This window comes from Sciurus carolinensis, chromosome 3 (assembly GCF_902686445.1).
Source record: "Sciurus carolinensis chromosome 3, mSciCar1.2, whole genome shotgun sequence".
NCBI classification, from domain to species: domain Eukaryota; kingdom Metazoa; phylum Chordata; class Mammalia; order Rodentia; family Sciuridae; genus Sciurus; species Sciurus carolinensis.
Window position 1 is genome coordinate 141,002,798 of NC_062215.1, and position 20,484 is coordinate 141,023,281.

Sequence of the window (20,484 nt, forward strand, 5' to 3'; positions counted from 1 at the left end):
TGTTTTCAATTTTATGAAAACAATAATTTGAACTCAAAATTTCATACCCACCAAATTATTTCAAATAATACATCAACATGTGATCATTGTGGAGATGTAATAGCTCATGTAATTTGGCCATATCCTCTCCATATTTTAAAAATTATTTGTAGCTATATTCTGGAGTCAGCATGAGTTAATTGAAAAGCAAACTGACAGATAAAAGATGTAATGAGTCTCTACTGTCATAAATAGTGTAATGCGAATGAAAGTAGCTCAGCAGTTCAGCAGGCCTTGAGAGCAAGTAGTTCAGATAAGAGCAAGAGGTCATAGGCATTTTGCAGAATAGGTCATCTCTAAGGAGTAAACATTAAGGATTTGAAATGATTGGAAAGCTGAATGTGGTGGAGCAATACTTTGCAATAATATCAAAAAAGGAAAGGCAATAATGAATTTTGAAAAATAAATATGCAAGAAATGTCAAAGTCATTGCTTGTGTTTATGTGTGTGTCACATTTATTGTATTTTTTAAAAACATTTTTCCTGAATCTATATATCCTTGTCACTTTTGCTTTTTTAATAACAGAGCTATTAAATCACTGAATCCATAAAAATCTGATATTCCTTCCAATTTTTTTCATTTCCCAAATAACACTAATAAAATTAACATTATGTATATATTCTGATGATTTAAATAAATAAAAAACCAAGAAGTCTATGTTGTATTATAAATGATACTAATTTTCACCACATAATATAAAAGCATAGTTAACAATGCGGAAACAACAGCAGATATGGAAAAGTGTCAGAAGGAAAGGTAAGAATATTGATAGAGATTGCCTGAGCTTGTTGGAACAATATTTACAAGATAATTCATGTTAAAACTATTGGGTAACTTGTAAAACAGACTGATAGAGAGAAAGCATTGTGTGTTCATTGAACATCTTCCATAGCAAGGAATTAATAAATAGTATCTAAAATTAATTTATTTTAAGAAAAGTATGTGTATTGTTTAGAATTATGAACATACTAATCAGTAAAATCTAGAAACAAATATATTTTTAAGAAGTTCTTGTGGGCCTATAGGTATGGAGAAATCAAATGAATTAAAAACTAATGGACATTCTTAATTCAACCCTCAACAAATTGGAGATCTCTTAGAATATATTTGTTTCCTAGGGCTGCTGTAACAACATTTCACAAACTGAATGGTTTAAACTAACATAATAACATAAATATATCACCTCACACTTGGGAGGATAAAAGACCAGAATTAAAGTGTTGTCAGGGTTGGTTGTATCTTAGGGGAGTGAGGGAGGCTCAGTTCCAGCTTCTAGTGGATTTCCAGTAAACTTTGGCATTCCATGGCCTGAAGAGGAGTCACTCACCTTCACAGGACAGTCCCCCAGTGTCTTTTTGAGTAGTTTTCCCTGTCTGTTTATTTCTGTCCAGTATTTCCCCTGTATGTAAGGATACCAGTCATTTTGGATCAAGACCCAACCCAATGACTATTTTAATTCGATTATTTCTGTAATGACTCTTTGCAAATGAGATCATGTTCTGAAGGACTAGGGGTAAGGAGTTCATATGTTGTTTATGGGGAAGAATTCAACAGATAACAGAAAGAATATTCAACAAAAGATTTAACCTCTTGATCTTTCTTATTCAATCCTTTTTTCCTTCATCAATTTTCACTTATTTTGTTTATTATATTTTATTTTCATTTCCAAAGGGCCATGCTCTTTTCTTACAGGAAAGTCCATTTTTGCAAGGATAATTTTTGAATACTATCCTATTTCTACTCTTCCTTCCTTCTTAATGAATTTAGCATCATAGACTTCAGTCGTCCCTGGGTCTCCCAATTCACTGAAGACACTGAGGAAAACCTGAAAAAAGACATTTTTAAGTGACTTCAAATCCAACTCTGACCTAAGAAAGCTAAGGTTGATTTCCTCCATATTTTATTTGAAAGTCAAATTTTTCTCCAGATATCAGAGTCCAATCCCATATTTGGAAGACACACCATAAAAGGAAATGTATTTGACTCTGCCTATTTAAAAACGGTAACTCCAGATCTTTATGTTTAGAATTACTAGCTATAAATGCTTCTTTGCCATCCAGTTCCTGTGGTGTTATCTTCATTTACATATTTGAATATGTGAAATCTTACTCAAGTTAAAAAGGAAATAAAAAAATCTAAATCTGCCATACTGGAGAATTTAAATTTATCAACTATGTTCTTGATGCAATATACATATGTACATATATATGTAAATATGTGATAGATAGATAGATAGATAAAGCAAGTACATAATTACATAAGAAAGGAATATTTTGTGAAGAGAATCAGAGCAGACAGGAATAGGTTCAGCCTTGATCTGAAAGTTAAAGGTCAAATGTTTTCTCTGATATGCAGATAATAATTCATAATAAGGAAGGTGGGGCTAGGGAAGAATAGAGTTACTTTAGATTGGGTAGAGGGGAGTGAAGGGAGGGAGGCGGTATGGGGGGAGGGAGGATAGTAGTATGAATCAGGTATTATTACCTTATATACGTGTATAACTATGTGACCAGTGGAATTCTACATCATGCACAACCAAAAGAATAAGGAATTATACTGCATTACATATTATGTGACAAAGTGTATTCTACTGTCATGTATAACTAGTTAAAACAAACAAAAAATTTAAAAAAAAGTTAGCAATACCAGAAGATACTCTTGGAGTCTTAAGAAAGATGATCATGGTGTTTGGAATCTGACAGATTCCCTTCTATGGTTAAACAAGAGGAAAATAATATGAAATATGTCTTACTAATATATTTGGGAATAAATAAATGTTAAAAAACTATATAACTTTTGTGACATAACAATTTCAAGAAAAAACAAATTTTTATCCATTATATGGCCAACTGATCATTTCATACATTTATAGTATTGAAGATGCTGAATATAGATTTTTTTAAAAATCACAGAAATTGATGAGATTCACCCTCCTCTTCAGTGTTTATTGCTACTTTTGTTCTCATTCGTGGAGGATACTGTGAGGGTTTGATTCTAGTTTGAACCTGACAGAAGTGGAGTTTATTTCCTTCCTAATTTTTCTTGTAAATAAAAAATTTCTCTATACATCATGATACCAAAAGAAGAGAACATTGGATGGTCCATATCAGCTCTCCTGGTGTATAATGTATGAAAATTCAATTCAGAAGTCTTTGCTAAATGAAATAGGTAAAAATGTCAGAGGTGGGTGAGGTCTGAGACTTGGAAATGAGAGAGGGGAAGCAAGCTAAGATACCTTTCCAGGGGAAAAAGAAAAAACCCAAAGAGACAAGAAAGTTCAAGATAAAGTGACCAAAAATATACATCCATGACACCACAATGTGGCAAAACCTGGTTGAGGAAAATGTGTGGAGAAACATCAGGAAGTCAATCTTGGTAATTGTGTCCAGAATGGGGTTCTTCAAGCTTTGTTGCTGTTTTGTTTAATGTATTAAAAATCAGGGAGAATTGATGAAGGACTTTCAGTAGGGCAATTCTCAATCAAATTTTCAACTTTGAATGACATGCTTGTATGAAGATGAATCCTCTATAAGTGGGCATCCTGTTTTTAGTGGGATAACCAAAGAGGAAATTTTTATCAGCATGCCACAGGAGATGAAGAATGATGTAAACCTTCTGAGATCTATTTAAGAGGTGGTTGTTTTAGTGCTATTTCATTGACTATTCATTTTGGAGTCGGAAGGAAAGAAAAGCATTTAATCTACCTTGATTTCTTCCTCATTGTAGAAATTAAAATACAAATAGCAAACATATTTGACTATAAAGGACAAGAGTTCGGAATGTAGATATATAGGAGAATTTAGTTCTAGCATGTAAGTGTTAGTTGAAGTGAAATAAGTGGATGGACTTTTCTGGGATCATTAAAGCTAATAAATAGAGTCAAGCAGAGCCCCCAGAAAGCATTGATAGTATGAATATGATAATATGATAAAAGAAGGGAGACTAAAAAAGAAAAGTCCTGCTAGTATTTGTTTTCCCTGCTATTATTTTTTTCTTGTTTGTAGTTTCACCTACTTAAGAGGCTGAGGTAGGAGCATGTCTTGAGCCAGGAACTTGAAACCAGTCTGGGCACAAACATAGAATCCATCTCACCAAAAACTATAAATAAGGAGGAGGAGGAGCAGGGAGAAGGGAAGGAGGGAGGGAGGAGCACGAGGAGGAGAAAAAAAGAGAAGGAGGGCCATTAAGCTTTCTAGATACTCTCTAGTTTGAGAGGATCTGTGAATCACATCCTTCAGCTCTTAACAGAGCCATTCCTGTTATTGATTAGTCCAATATTTTGATTATTTGAGTTATTATCAAAGGTTGCACTAATAGCTACAACCTTGGCTTTTTCTCTAGACCATACTTTCTGTCAGTGCATCTCTTATTTTAACTTATTTTGCACTCTGGATGAGCTGATGATTTCTCAAATCAATTAGTTCCATTTACTTTTTGCTTAAAAACATTTTTTTTGTTGTTGTTTAACAACAACTTATATCTTTTGATTTTACTATAAGTGGCAGAAAGAAACCAGACTACACCATCAAGAATTTCCTTAGCAATTTCCTCAGCTAAATATTCATTCATCTCGTAAAATTTCTTCAGTCCACATAATGCAGACCCAATTCTGCTAAGCTTTCTGTCACTGTGTAACAATTCTGTTTACTTCCAGTTCCCAATAATGTGAGCTTTATTTCCTTCTGACCCTCAGCAGCAATGTCCTTAGAGTTCAGGTGTTTATTAATAGCTGGCTCACAATGACTTATGTATCCACCAAAGCAATTTAGGTTTTTTTCTGCTAAGTTCCTCACTTCCTTCCAAAGCTTTAAGACTAGTGTATTTCTTTGAAATTTGTTATAATACCCCTTTTTCATTATTAAATTTCGTAATAATTTCATATAGCTGCTGTAACAAATTACCATACCCCTTCGCAACTTAAGCAATATGAATTTAGCATCATTAGTACTTTGTAAGTCAGATGTCCTGACATGTGTCACCTGGGTAAAGATGTCTTCAGGGTCATGCTTGTTTTTAAATCTATTTAAATTATCTATTTAAATTCAATCTATTTATTTCCTTGTCCTTTTTCACTCCTAGATGCAACATAGATCTTCTCCACTCTAAAGCCAAACATTTCACAGTTGCCCAACCCTTACTCCATTCTCACATCACTCTCTGACTCAGCTGAAAAACAATATTTAAATTTTAAGGATTCATGTGATGATATTGGGCTAGTTTGGAAAATCTCCACATCTCAAAGTTCTTTAACCTTAATCACATCTACAGAGTCCTTTTGCTATGTATAGTATTCACAGTGCCTTGGGAATTACAATGTGAACATCTATGGGGGAAGGGACATGATTCTGCAAATCACAAAATGTGAAAAGCAGAATCTCACACTGAAAACATCATAAGAGGAAATGTGTCACTACAATCATGCATCACATAACAACAGGGGACACAATCTGAGGAATGAATTGTTAGGCAATTTTGTCATTTTTCAAACATTATAGATGTACTTGCACTAAGACAACTATAATGTCACTGAGCAATGCAAGTTTACAACGCTACCTTTGTATATGTGGTCCATATGTACCATATGAATGTGCTGAATTTTTATTATATCATGTTAGACTACAATGCTATAGCATATTTTGTATGAACTATGTATTAATTTAAATATTTAAATTACACAACATGAAACTACATTTATTTTGGGTACATATTTTCTTCTATTCCCCCTACTTAGAAAAAGAAACTACAACATACATTTGCCTAACCATTAACTCTTTCTTCATAATTGATTCTTATATCTTATCTTTTCTACCATATGCATTAATCTGACCACTTACATTATTCTATTATTCTCCTGCATAATACGCTAATCAACTTTTGTCTGTACTATTTTAATGGCTCCAAGAGTGATTCATTTCCTTCTGGTTTTATCCCACTGGTATCAATTTTCCACATTGTTATCATATAACATTTACATATCAAAATATTGCTGCTTAAAACTTCTCAAGTTTCCAAATGACATCTCAGCATGCTATGGGACACTTTCCATCATGTATTTCCTTGTAGTTTTATAATTCCCTCTCAACATTTCAATAACTGGTAATTACCTGCCTAATTCTGGTATGTAGCTAGACTGCCTTTTCTCCCATCTATTGATTTGTCTGAAGTTTTCCCTTTCCTGCTCTTATAGAAGGTTAACAGTTTTAAATTTCCTCTCTGCTGGGCCCACCTGGGTTCAGATCTTGACCCATGCACTCATGATTATCCTGTATACCCTACTCCCAATGGTGATTTGGATATTATTCAATATAATTTGTACTCCTTGAGGTCATAGACCATTGCTTTATTTGTCTCGATGTATCCAATGTAAACTTTTATATTAAGATTAGATATTCCATTATGCTAAAAGAATGAATGGATGAAAATTGAGTAATGACAGAAGTAATTCTATTAGTAATTGTACTGTGTGATACATTTATGAGTAAACACAAATTATATTTAAACTATGTTTTGAGTAATTTTCTCAGCATCATCATTTTATTCTCAGTTATTACACCTCCACAGAGGGAGATAAGACAATGAGTATGCTCATTTGATAAGAACTTAATATACTTCTAGAGATTACTGGAAAGCATATCTTGACCTAGTTCATTTATTTTCATCTTTAAAATAGAACAAATGAATTCAACTGTATAATCTCAGCCAAGGAGGAATTCATACATGGATTTTAGAAGATAAAATGCCATATAATCTGACTGATTTCTCCAGAATTTTTAAATAATGTTTTACCCAAAGACTAGCATAGAACTTAAAGTTGAATTTAAAACTGAAAAGTGATCTTTCCAAACTCATGCCAATTCCATTTACAAAGCATTCCCAGATTAAAGGACTGCATATACTGCTAATGTATTACTCTGTGTAGCATCACCGTAATAAAATATCAAATGCTGAGTGGTTTATAAAAACAGAAATTTTGTTCTTACACTTCTGGAGGTTGAGAATTCCAAGGTCAACATGCTAGTGGAATCGGTCCCAGGTAAAGGCCCTCTTCCTGTCTTACATATGGTTGTCTCCTTTCTGTGTCCTACATGCTCCAGTGCAGAGATGGGTGGGGAAGGAGAGAAAGAGAGAGAGAGAGGTTTTATAAAAGAGTCTCTCCCTTTAATGGCACCTGCACTATAAAATTAGGGCCTCACTCTTATGATCTTTAATATTTATCACCTCCTTATAGGTTTTCTCTCACAATTTAATTAATCATAACTTAACACTTAAAAAAAAATTTAAAGTGTCAGATATTTAGAATTTTTAAAGCATTGTCTCATCTAGATACGAGGTGTCTTATCTAAAGGGAAAACAGAATTTGACTTATTTTCTATAATGTTACCTACAGTATAGGTTTGGTAATGAGTATAGTTTGGTAATGTCTTGCCTTGATGGCAAGATGAAAGTCCAATTTCCAGGCATATCTATGCTGGAAAGCAATGGAATGAATTGTCAGAAGTATTAATCAAAAAACAAAACAAAACAAAAAAACACTCAAAGATCAAGAACAGGACCAAAGTAAAGTAGGCAAGAAAACAATCAAGGAGTAGAAATAAGAGCAGATTATCAACAGCAACAAGACACAGGCAATAAGAGCCTTTCATGAATCTAGAAAGTCAGAATTGAGGGGAGAAGGTAAAAACAGCAGAAAAAACCAAAGTCTTATGGCCATTTAAAATTTTGGAGTAACTGAAAAATATCTAGATTTTTGAGTTCAAAACCATTGGGGATAGTGTAAAGAAGTAATATCCACTGAAACAAGAAAATTACAATCCAGTTGTGAGGATCAGGCAGATTTTAGAACTGTTGCCTTAGGGTATCTAAAATTCTGTGTGTAGCTAAATATTGTAATGAATGCATATTAAGAACTGGCACTTTTTATTAATTATTCAATCTCATTGTTTCTTTTGACATACATGTCTTAAAAAATTCTTTGCAATCACAATAATTTCAGAAGAAATTATGTCACATTTAAAATACCATTATTAAGATGGTAAACGATTCGGAAAAATAAAAATGATTCAGTTTTTTCTTTCTTTAAAAAAAAATATTCTAAGCAATTAGTCTGAATGAATTTCTTTTAGTTAAAATAAATTTTTCTTAAAATTAAGTGATTCAAGGAGCCAAGGAGAAAGAGTGAACCCAGACGGCACCTCTCAGCCAAGGGTGGGCGCAGCCAGGAGGACGACTTCAGGTGCTCTGTTCCCAAGCCTGGTGCCAGGCTCTCGGGGGTCCTCCAACAAGGATTTGGTGGAGTTTCGGGCAGGGAAAATGTCATTGTGAAAGGCACTACGGTCACTCCAGATAAACGGAAAGGGCTCGTGACATCCGGCAGACTGACGACTCTCTCATCCACGTCTGCTGGGAGGACAGGACATCTGGGACGGTGAAGGACGCCTTGAGCGTCTTCCCCATGACTGTGACTTCAAGCGCGAGCCGCAGTCCCCATGGGAGGGTCTCTGTGCTCAAGTCCGAGGCCGGGTCCAAGCGGCTCTTCTGGACCGACCAGGATGAGGAGCACGGCCGGAAAGTCAACGAGGACCTGAACAACCCCCGATGGGGGGACCCTGGGGGCGAGTGGGAGTGGGGGCCTCGAGCTGTCGGCGCTGGGCGGCGGGGGCGGTCTGCAGAGTCTGATGGGGACATGAGTCACAATCAGCTCCTGCAGCTCATTGGACCAGCCGGCCTTGGAGGACTGGGTGGCCTTGGGGCTCTGACTGGGCCAGGCCTGGCCAGCCTGCTGGGCAGCGGCAGGCCTCCTGCGAGCAGCTCTTCATCCAGTCCCCTGATCCAGTAGGCAGCGGTCACCCCATCCTCCACCACCTCTCCTGCCGGTGCCACCCCATCCCCCTCTGCCCAGCAGCGGCCTCGGCGACCAGCCCAAGTCCTGCACCCGGCTCAGATAATGGAACCAGCACAGCAACCAGCCTGACCCAGCCCATCCAGCTGAGCGACCTCCAGAGCATTCTGGTCACCATGAACGTGCGGGCCGGGCCGGGAGGCAGCCAGCAAGTGGACCTCGCCAGCGTGCTGACGCCAGAGATGATGGCGCCCATCCTCGCCAACGCCAACGTCCGGCGGCGCCTGCTGCCCTACCTGCCCTGCGGGGAGTCACTGCCCCGGACTGCAGAGGAGATCCAGAGCACCCTGACCTCGCCTCAGTTCCGGCAGGCCCTGGGCATGTTCAGCGCGACCCTGGCCTCAGGGCAGCTGGGGCCCCTCATGTGCCAGTTTGGCCTTCCTGCGGAGGCCGTGGAGGCCGCCAACAAGGGCGATGTGGAAGCGTTTGCCAAAGCCATTCAGAACAACGCCAGACCCAAGCAGGAGGGCCACGCAAAAGACTAGGACTAGGAGGAGGACAGGAGTCTGAACTGAGCCGGCGTGGCCACCCGGCCGCGTGGTGGCGCTCCCACCCGCTCCTCTCTTCAGACTTCCTGATAGATGAAGGTCCTTCCTTTAAAAATAAATAAATAAGCGATTCAAACATTTTTTTTTTAGGTTTTAAAGGTTTCTATTTAAAATTAATGGAATTAGTAAAAAACAAAAAATATGAATTTTTATCAACTTTTCTCACATATAAGCAATCAATATTTGTGGCAGAGTCTCCGATATTACGTTTAAAAATTGATTTTTGATATGCTGCACTGATTAATAATAGTATGAATAAATGGCAATGAACGGTGTGTGTGTGTGTGTGTGTGTGTGAGCGTGCATGAATAAAGTACAATGAAAAACATCAAAGGCTTAATTTTTAATCGATGGGTGTTAACAGGTAGCGTATCATTTTGTTTGGGTGTGTGTGTGTGTGTGTGTGTGTGTGTGTGTATCACAGTTCCCTTTCTTCTATTTTTGGTTTTACTCTTCTCAGTTGAGGCAGGGGGAGGAATATGGCAAAACACTTATGCTTGCAGATTAACACACAGGAAAGACATCTGAGGAATGTAAAAGAATTAATGGGAAATAAATGTGAAAAAGGTGGGAAAAACGTCAAAATGAAAGGAAGAGGGGGAAATAAGATGAGCAGCTATTGTAGGTAGGAAAGGTCTTTTGTTTGGAAGTCAAGTAATAGGTGCATTTAGGACCTCTTGTGTTTTATGTACAATAATCATCCAAAAAGACATGCTATTTTTAAGATTGAGGTCATTTATTTTATTCTTTTCCATGTGAATCAGTACAGTCTTTTGTTTTGTTTTTAGTACTTAAATAAGTCCAGGGACCTGAGAACCATTCTCCCTACAAATCACATTTAACAACTCTTTGAAAGTCTTGAACACACCATTGTTGCTCTGTTAAGAAAAATCAGACACTGAATTGGTTAGAAACCCTTTATAGAGGTGCCTTTCAGATACATTAGTTACACATCAAAGACAAAACTTTACCTATTCAAACAATGAAATATCTTTATGAAACCATTCAAGCTCCTAAATTCTTAGTATATGAAAGGCTGTAGGAGTCTTGTTGAGAACAATATGCCAGTAACTCTAATTGCCTGAAAAATTAGGTACCTCACTTGGCTTGTTCTGTACAAGGTCAGATAGGCTGTATTTTCAATAAAAGATTACAATCTAAGACAGATATCTGATTGACCAAGCATGTAAACAAGCTGAGCAGACACGAACCAGAGTAATTTCATGATTAATAAACACAAAGGGGCCATCTTCTTGTGTGATTCAGTGAAATCCACATCCAGAGAGGGTTGAGCTGCATAATCAGAAATTGGAGGCTGGTAATGGAGGTCAGAAAGGTTTTACACCTTGAAGTGAAAACTAGAATAGATTTCCACTTCTGAAGATAGAAAATTTTGTTAGCAATAGGTTCAAGAAGTAGCATGAAGAGAGGTTTAAATAAAACTGCGGTCACAGGAAAAGAGGACATGGAGAAACTATTCTTTAAATGGCATAATATCCTAAGGATAGTAATTATAAATGATAAATTTGACCTGTGAGAAAATATTAATGAGTATCATTTATGTTAATTTGGTTAATATTATTAATATAAGGGGAAAGCCATTTAACACTAAAACAAATTATTTAAATTCTTAAATAATATAATATTAGTTACTTCTTTAACTCCTGAGGCTTTAGAGTCAACATGTTGAAACATTTAATAACTCCAGTGTTTGTTTTCTATCATACCTCTGAGAAGCTGACAATTACCTGAAGCCCTTTGTACACTTTGAAATGTCAGACTACTGTGCCGGTTGGTTTATCTTTTTTATTCATTTACTTTTTCCTGTTAAATGCCAGCATTCCTCTTGAGAACTTGCCGTGCGAAAGGAAAGTTGTCAGTACCTTTGAAATTCTCTTTGGAATCACCTCCAAATTGGCTAGCTCCTTCAAGGCACCCTGCTGCTAGTGTCTAATATAACAGATTATTCCCCAATCCTGCCCCTTGCCCAGCAACAGCCACTCTCATGGACCTGAGGAATGTGGTTCCTCACTGCAGATGTGGTTGATCTGGCCTCAGTCCACGTCTTTTCAAAATACCCTCTGCATATTTGGGGTTGTTTCCTATGAACATAGAACCTGAAAAGTTCTTTAAAGAGGCAACCCTGCACTGAGGTGCAGGTTTAATCAATTGAACACATTGTGTGAGATTTAGATTCAGGAAGAAACAAGGTGAGGAGTAAGCCACAGGTCATCAATCTGTCCATTACCATCCTGGGGCAGAGTGTGCATTACTTCTGGTACAGTACTAAGGATTTTCTTTTATCTTTTGCCAATCAATTGCATTTGGTCAGAGCAGCCAACCCATGGAAGGTAGTTGGTTGCTATTTCTGAACGAAACAGTTTCAGGGCCTGTCTCTTTGCCCCTTGTTCAAGGATATTTAATGTCTTTTAATTAGTTTCTTTGGTGCATGTATTCTGATTTTGCAGATAAGAAAGATGACAGAAAAGTCAGAAGTCTTCATCAATATTTCCCTTTATGGATGTGTCCTAGAAAAATTGTGTTTGTTGATTCTACTTCCAGCAAAAATATTGACTTTGAAGAAAAAACTTAATCACACGAAATCATGTGCAGTTAGACTTTGTTCAAAAAGCAATCTAAACATGACCTGTACTATCAAGGATAAAATATGAAGACTCAGGTTAACTTTCCAGATTAGAATCTTAAATAAGTTGCTTGTGAAGTTTCATTTAGAGAATTCCTTTCTCCATATAAAATTATGTTAATAAGGGTTAGTAAATACAGATGTCTTGACACAAACATGATCTGAACTGAGATGAACACATTGCCTCTTAAATTATAATTGCATACAATATATATGAAAATATAAAATCCTTCCATGTTTTAAAATTTTAGAATAATTAAATGATAAATGCAGCAATTATAGATATAGGCAAGGTTATCATTAAAACAATGACAATTAATGTTGTGCTTCGAAAGAGGAATATATGAGACTGACAATTTTTAAGGAATGGAAATTAATTTTTAGAGTTTCAGAGGCTGAGAAGTCCAGGATTAAGGTGCCAATGGTTTAGGCTGTCAGGATAATGCTGTGTCCTCTGCATGTGAGGAACCCTTATTCGACTGAAAACTGTAGGGCAAGTTAGTTATACTGTGTGAAGCCTCTTTTAAAAGGGTGTTAATCACAAAATTCATAAAATCCTCCTCTCTCTGAATACTATCACATTGGCAATACCTACATCGTGGGGGACACACTTTCAAACCACAGTAACCAAAATACTATTAATAGGATAAATCTTATTAAAGAATTAATTTGAACTGACTCAAACTTGTAATAGTTTATAACTAAATGTGCCTTGCTCAGTGATTGGTCTCATGTCATCAGATTAATGCTAGTACAAATGCTAGAAACAAATCTAGTACATCAAAATAGCTAAAGAAAAAACATACAATATGCTGTAACTCATTCCATTTTAGATGCTAACTTTCAAACCATTAGTGTTGGTAATATTTCATCTTATTTATGTATCTTTTAAGAATCTTTTTCTTTTCATTATACAATTTTAAGTATTTGGATCGTCCTATGAATCTTAGTTAAGAGTTTTTGTTTTCTTTTTTAGTAGTTACTACTACTGTTGTGCCCAAAGGCTTGAGACCCCACAAAGACCACCAGAGACCACGATCAATGCAAGCAACAAAGAGTCATTTATTAGCAAGCTCGAGCCTGGTCCTCCGCGCCCTCAAAAACCGGTGACACTAAGAGGCCCAGAGCCCTCGTTTAGCAGGGTTTTTATAAAGAAAGGCAAGCAGTTTTACAGTGTTCTTTTAATTGGTTAACATTTGAACAGCTAAACATTAGTCCTCCTCTGGTTGGGTCCAGCCAATCTATTTGATTCTCATTGGGTCCCGCCAGAAACTGAACGGTCCTAGTGGAAGAAGGGAGGAGGGAAGGGGTGAACTGTGCAGGAGATGAGTCGAGGCTAAGCCCCCCCCCCCCACACACCCCGTCCTTGACAGATAAGGTCTCCAGGCAACCGCACATTCCTCAGACAAATATCTCTTAACAACCTGGGTAAGCACAGGGGCCCAGCAGTCCTGTTTGTCCTGTATTGCCTGCATCTGGGTGATTGAGACAGTTAGCAGCACAGATACCACCCTGTTCTCAACACTACCACACACCTAGCATTGATTTTTCAATGACAGGTTTATAAATGAAAATATATACCAATATTTACCAACAGTAGTGTGTATAGTAGCCTCCTATTTAAAAAATGTTCTTGAATTTAGAAATTACTTAATACATTTCAAAATTTTTGCATTTTCTCTCCAATATTTAAACTATAAAAATAGTATTAAATAATCTTCATAGACACGTCAGTAGATCCTAACATCCTAAAAGGCATCCTGCTTTCTTCCCTTTAATATGAATGATATGTATTAATAAATAAATTTTCACCATAAAATATTCAAACTTGAAAAGTAGCAAATAATTTTCATGAACAAATTTCACTGGATCTTAATTCACTTAAAAGCATCATGCTATCTTCTTTTTAATATGAGCCAAATATGTTAAAAAGCAAATTCTTACCATATAATGTAATATGTACTAATGGGTTGTACAGTAAATAAAACATGGCAAAAAGAAGACTAATGGAATTCTAATAAAATATCTCTTTGTGGTGGCATTTTTCATTAATATTGAAGCAACTTTTGTTTATGCTTTAACATTGTTAAACATGTTTCATATTCATCATTTGAAATCATATCTTAATGTTAGGCCCAGTGGTATACATCTGTATTCCCAGTGACTCAGGAGGTTGAGGAGGAGGATCCCAAGTTTGAAGCCAGCCTCACTAACTTAGTCAGAACTTCAAACTTAACAAGACACTGTCTCAAAACCAAAAGTAAAAAGGACCGGGAAAGTAGTGATACTGCCGTTTACCTGTGACAAGTTCTGCTTCCTCAGGTGTTGAAGTAAAACGACAGAGAAGCACTCCAAGGTAAACATAGAGTAGAAATTAAGCTTTATTAAAGAAAAGTAAAAGCAGAACTCTCCCGGGTGGAAGAAGGGGACCCAAAGGCGGAATCCAACGAATTGAGCAAATCTTGTCCTTTTTATAGGTTTTATTCTCCCATTCTTTCCCCCTTATCTTTTTCCTTCCTGCCTACTGATTAAGCCTGGTTTTGCTTAAAGTGAGAAGCATGGGCAGGGGGAGGGCCAAGGTGATTCACTGCAGGTAAGGGCCCAAGGGGCGTTAATTAGCATCTCCTTGCTGTAGTCCCTGACAAGTACAGGTAAATTTGGTTATCAATGGGCCCTGCAGGTCCTTTACATTCCATTCTCCCAGGGCGGTCTCCAACTTCCAGAGGCAGATGGCTTTCATGGCCCCCATTTCCTCTATATGACAGGATCCCCTATTTCTACACTAACTGCCTGTCCCCAATTCTGACTTCAGTAGCTCAATATAAAGTGCCCCTGTGTCTAATCCCCAGTATGAACAATCAAACAAACAAACCCATTTATGCAAAATTGAGTATAAAACTGTGCATAAACAGATTTTTTTGATGCACATTGTATGTTTAAAGGAGAATTATGTATAACTGAAAAACACATAACTCCTATTTTTCAGGAATATAAAATAATTTGATGACATCCATATTACCCACTATACAAAGTGAAACATGAAGTTCTAAAATAGTGAATGAGTTAACTTTCTCATCTACAGATGATAATTCATGCATATTTAAAATTAATTGAGCACTTTCAAAGAAATATTTATTTAAAATGAAATACTTATTTGACACAACATCTTCTTTTGATTCCCCTTCCAGTGAATAGATACAAATAAGAGTCCAGAAAATCTAAATTTTTGTGAGACTAGTTGCAGGCTTTGGTTGTACTTTAAAAAAAAAAAAAATTCTGTGTCTGTGTCTACTTTATTCAGACTCTATGTAATGCACAGATTTTTATGCAATTTTAATCCTCCCACAAGGAATGCATTCTGTAGACAGCCATGAGAGCAGTGTTTATTATACTAACTCTGATATCACTGGTTATTGGTAACAAGTTCTGCTTCCTCAAATGTTGAGATATAACGGCAGAGAAGCTCACCGAGGAAGCTTATGAAGCAGGTTTTATTTAAAGATAGTGACACAGACTTCTCCCAAGAGGGAGAAGGGGGCCATGGCTGGTATTCTGGTATTCTCCTGCTCTCCAACCCCCCCCACCCCCCCACCCCCACTTATCTCTCTCCTTCCTGCCTCGTCTTGTGACTAGGCCCAGGAGACACTGGTGAGATGGCAAAAAAGTGAGAAGCAGATGGGCACTAGGAAGGGCCAAATGGAGTGATTCTGGCAGGTAACAGCCCAGGTGAGCGCTAATTAGTAATTCCCTGCCTGAAACCCTTTGGGAGGAGTAGAATAGGCAGGCAAATTTGGTAGTCAAAGGGTTCTGGAGACCTTGACATTCCATTCTCCCAGGGGCAGTCTCCAACTTCCCAGGCTCTCTGATGGACTCCATTCCCTCCATTCAACTGGATCACCTGTAATTCTGGGTTCAAGTCCACTGTTAACCTAGTTAGATGATCAATAGGAAAATAGCAGTAAGTTGCTGAACTATAACAGTAATACTGAAGAAAATAGTGATGACACCTCAGAATGCAGATAAATTATGAACTGTTAAAGTAATAATTAGTAGGTCTTTAAACACTATATTATTTTTCCCAAAGTCTAATTTGATTTCCTCAGCAATTTCTATGTATTTCCTCTTTTTGTCTCTTGCATTTTCTTCTTGTTTTTCCATCTTAAATATTTAATATTTATTTAAAATATTCCATTCTTTATATTTAAAAATATTCCATTCTTTTATATTTAAAATATTCTATTCTTTCTCTTTTTAATTTTCTTATTTTGAACGTTTCTTTTATTTTCTACATTTTTACATGGAAATTAGATTAGTTTTTAATAAATGTGTCCTAAATATATTCTTTCATTTATAGTAAATGTTTAATTCATTTTATTGAAATATGACAGTATAGTTCTATACAGTTGTCTCTTATTGAAAACACTAAATAATAAATTCATTTCCTCTGTAGTCTTATGGTTTTCATTTTCGATATGGATCCTTTTTAATAAGCTAGCATCTCTAAAAGTGTCTCAGTTGCTAACATAGAGAATTAAATTTATAGCTCTTATTTTCTGATAAAAAATAGAAAAAAAATCTTATTACAATACTATCTTCAGTCTTTTGGAAGTAATTGCCAATGTCTCACAAGAGTTACAAGTGGAAACAGCACTGGATTTGGTACTAGATTAAGTCTAGAATTTAAGGTGTTTCCACTTGGTGTATAAATTATGTTAACAATAGCTAAAATCTTCTTCCTTGGTAAAGGCCAACTTATTCCACTATCATCTAAATTCCAGAGATGGTGATTGAATAAAGAACATGCTCAGGAAGCAAACTGCCTCAAAATGAGGGGTAATTATATGTAAAAATGTTCATTGATTGTTAAACCTTTTCTGTTTAATCATGTAAATCTAAATTATTCTACTTAAACTTTCTTATTGACAGGGTAATCACCTAAGTAGGATTGATTTTTAAGTTGTCAAATGGATCCTACCACTCCCTAATATAGTTTCTCTTTATGTCCTATGAGAAAATGTAGTAATTCCATTTCCCCCAAATTGTCTTACCTGCACAATTTTCAGTTGGAAATACACAAAGACAAATAAATAAAATTTCTGGAGGGCGAAAAGAAATGTTACTACATTTTAGAGACATATGCAACCTAGTTGTAGGCAAACATGAAATTAGCAACAGCTTCCTCATCATCTCCGAAGAATCAGTCACTCCACTAGTGAAAGCTAAAGTCATTCATTGATACTTCTCACAGAATCTTCAAAATAGCAGCATAATTCATACTAGCCAAGTTATAGAACTTGCCAAAGTGTCTACAGACAGATGAAGGGATAAAGAAAATGTGGTAGACATACACAATGGAGTTTTATTCAGCCATGAAAAAGAACAAAATTATATCATCAGGAAAATAATTGGAAATGGAGAAGCCAGAGTAAAATAAATCAGATCAAGGAAGGCAAGGTTCAGATGCTCTCGTTCATATGTGGAAACAAGAGAGAAAAATATGTTTATAAGCATAACCTTGTAAAAATAGAAGGGATACAAGTAGAGTTGAGGAAGGAGAGTAGGTGGAGGGAGGACAGAAGGGAAAGGGAAGGTTTCTGGAGAATTTGATAGAATTGATATGTGCATGTACAGGTATGTCTCAGTAAATCCTGTTATGTATAATTATAATGCACCAAGTAAAATTATAGAAAATAGTTAATGTTACCAGTCATAACACAAGTGATATACTTCCTTGTATGATGAACTCAGTCTAGCACAATACTGATTCTTTTGGATTCTTGTTGGCAGTGCATTATCTTAATAAAATTATGAGTATACATCAGGAAAGCATAAATTAAAGATTGTTCTGCCCATCCTCTTTAAACTGGCAAAGTCTCAAAGACAAAGGAAAAGCAACTGAGAAATGTCATGAGCAAAAGAGTCTGAAGTAACATGACAATATTAGTGTGATGTGGAATCCTGGATTGAACTCTGCATCATAAGAAAAAAAGTACATTAGTGAGAAAACTGGTAAAATTTGAATAAAATCTGTAAGTTAATGATATAGTACCAATGTTAACTTCATTGTGAAAGACCCTACGCCCCCCTGTCCAAGGAAGAACCCACATAATCACTGGCTGCAAAAGCAAGAGGCAGTTTATTGGTTACACAGGCGCCTGCGGGTGCGCAGCAAAACCTCAGCCGGAGCTTCGGTTATGTGGCACACCGGGCTTTTTGGGGTACAGGTTTTTATAGGGTAAAGGGGCAGGTTTCGCGCGCGCGGTAAGCAACAGGTTTCCTATTGGTTATTTTGAATCCAGCACGTACACAGCACATAGGTTACTTGAAGGGTAAGGTTATTATATCCCAAAAAAATCCACAATTATTACTTGGTATTCTTGGTATTTTTATGGTTCCTGGTTCCCGCTTATCAGTTCCTGATTGTTCAGGCACTCCTTGGGACCCGATGATCTATGCTTTCCCAACCACCCTATTCTTTCTTAACCTAGTTATCAGTTTAACGACCTCCAGGTAGGTCGTGCAACCTTCCCGGGGGGGGGGGGGTTGGTAGAGTGTCCTAGGTCATGGGTTTAAGACAAAGAGCTGGGGCCTTTCATTTCCCCCCTTTTTCTTTATCATGGATAGAATCTTATATCCATTTGTTCATTCCGCCTCGGTTATGGAGAGTATTCATCAGTCTGCTTAATCATTTGGTACTGTTGAGTAAGGACCATAGTCTGGATCGTGGAAAGTCAATCCTTCATAAACTGTACTAGTCTGTTCAAGATGCAGGGCCCGAAGGTGAAGATTAGTATTAAAATTATCAGAGGGCCAGCTATAGTAGATAGCAAGGTAGTCAACCAGGGAGACTTACTAAACCAATGTTCAAACCATCCTTGTTGTGTCTCAAGTTCTCTCTGCCGTTTGGCTAATCTTTCTGTTACCTTTTCCATGGTTTCTCTGACTACTCCTGTATGATCTGCATAAAAGCAACACTGTTCTTTTAGGGCTACACAGAGGCCTCCTTCTTGCAAGAACAATAGATCTAGTCCTCTTCTGTTCTGCAGCACAACCTCAGAGAGGGAAGTAAGAGATTTCTCCAGGGCTGTAATAGATTTTGCCATAGCAGTTAGGTCCTCATTCATGGCGGCTTGTAGATATAAGTATTGATTTCCCTGTATTATTGCAGCTGTTCCTGTACCGATTCCTGCAGCAATTCCCCCTACTCCTAGCAACAGAGCTATGGTCAGGCTAATGGGTTCCCGGGGGTACCTCTTTTGGCCTTCTAAGTGACTCAGAACATACTCTGATTGTAAATAGGATATCCTAGGCCATAGTTGAACTAATACACAGAAATCGGTTGTGACATTTAAAACGGCAGTGGACACACAAGGGGTTAGTCCAGTGTTGCATGCCCAGTAGGTCCCGCTAGGTCCCCAGATATATTGATGGCCGTCCTGAGTTGGGAGGGTCTGATTACAAAGGGAGTAATGTGACCTAGGTACCTTGCCTATACATAGGCCTTGCCCACTGACTTCAGGGATTGTAAGTTTAGAGCTAGGTAGGGAGGAACACTTGCTATTAGGGGTACTACTATTCGTCCAGCCAGCTGTGGTGGCGATTCCCTCGTAATAAGGTGGGCTAGAGGCTAGACATAACCAACAGTCTAGGGTTTTGTCTGGACTGGTGGAATTGAGGGCTTGAAACGCTCCTTGGACTAGGCGCAACAGCCGATCCCCAGTGCCCAGAGGAGGAGATTCAACAAAGGGGCTTCTGGGAAGGACGCTATCTGATGGTGTGGACGCAGGGCTAGTAGGTGGGGGTACGGTCTTGGAGGGTTCTTTCGATTCAGGGACTGAGGGTACCCGCTGGTCTCCAAGAACCAAATTGGGGCCTACTGGGGTTTTTGTTTCTTTTGCTTCTACCTGAATTCGGAATAGGAGCCCTGGATCGCCTTGCGGAGTGTGTAGGCAAACTCCCCATAAATATCCTTGGAGCCATGCTATTTGTTTTTTTCCTTCCTGGGTAAATCTGATAGTTACATTAGATTCACCTGGGGTTGTTTCTGAAAATTGCACGTAGTCACTTCTAGGTTTTCCCTTGAGCCAATACCCATTTGAACTAGTTTCACAACCCCATGAGGCACAATAGTAGGCTTCTGGCCCCCCACATTTGTAGGTTCTGGTGCGCCCAGGGCAAAAATACCAAGATCGGAATCTGCAGGGTGGATAGGAGTCCCCTTTGGTTTTCTGAGTGTGTTCCCAAGATCCTTCAGCTAACTTACAAAGATCGAAAGTTAAGTCCGGCCACCGGGTGTTTAGGGCATGATGCCCTTGAGCCAGGACTAATTTCTTTCCAGTTTCAATATTGTGAA

The 20,484-nt window shown here is 37.5% G+C and overlaps 1 pseudogene; it reads left to right on the forward strand.

Moving 5' to 3' along the window:
• Positions 1 to 753: 753 nt before the first annotated feature.
• On the forward strand, positions 754 to 9,454 carry LOC124979509 (proteasomal ubiquitin receptor ADRM1-like; annotated as a pseudogene).
• The last annotated feature ends 11,030 nt before the right edge of the window (positions 9,455 to 20,484 follow it).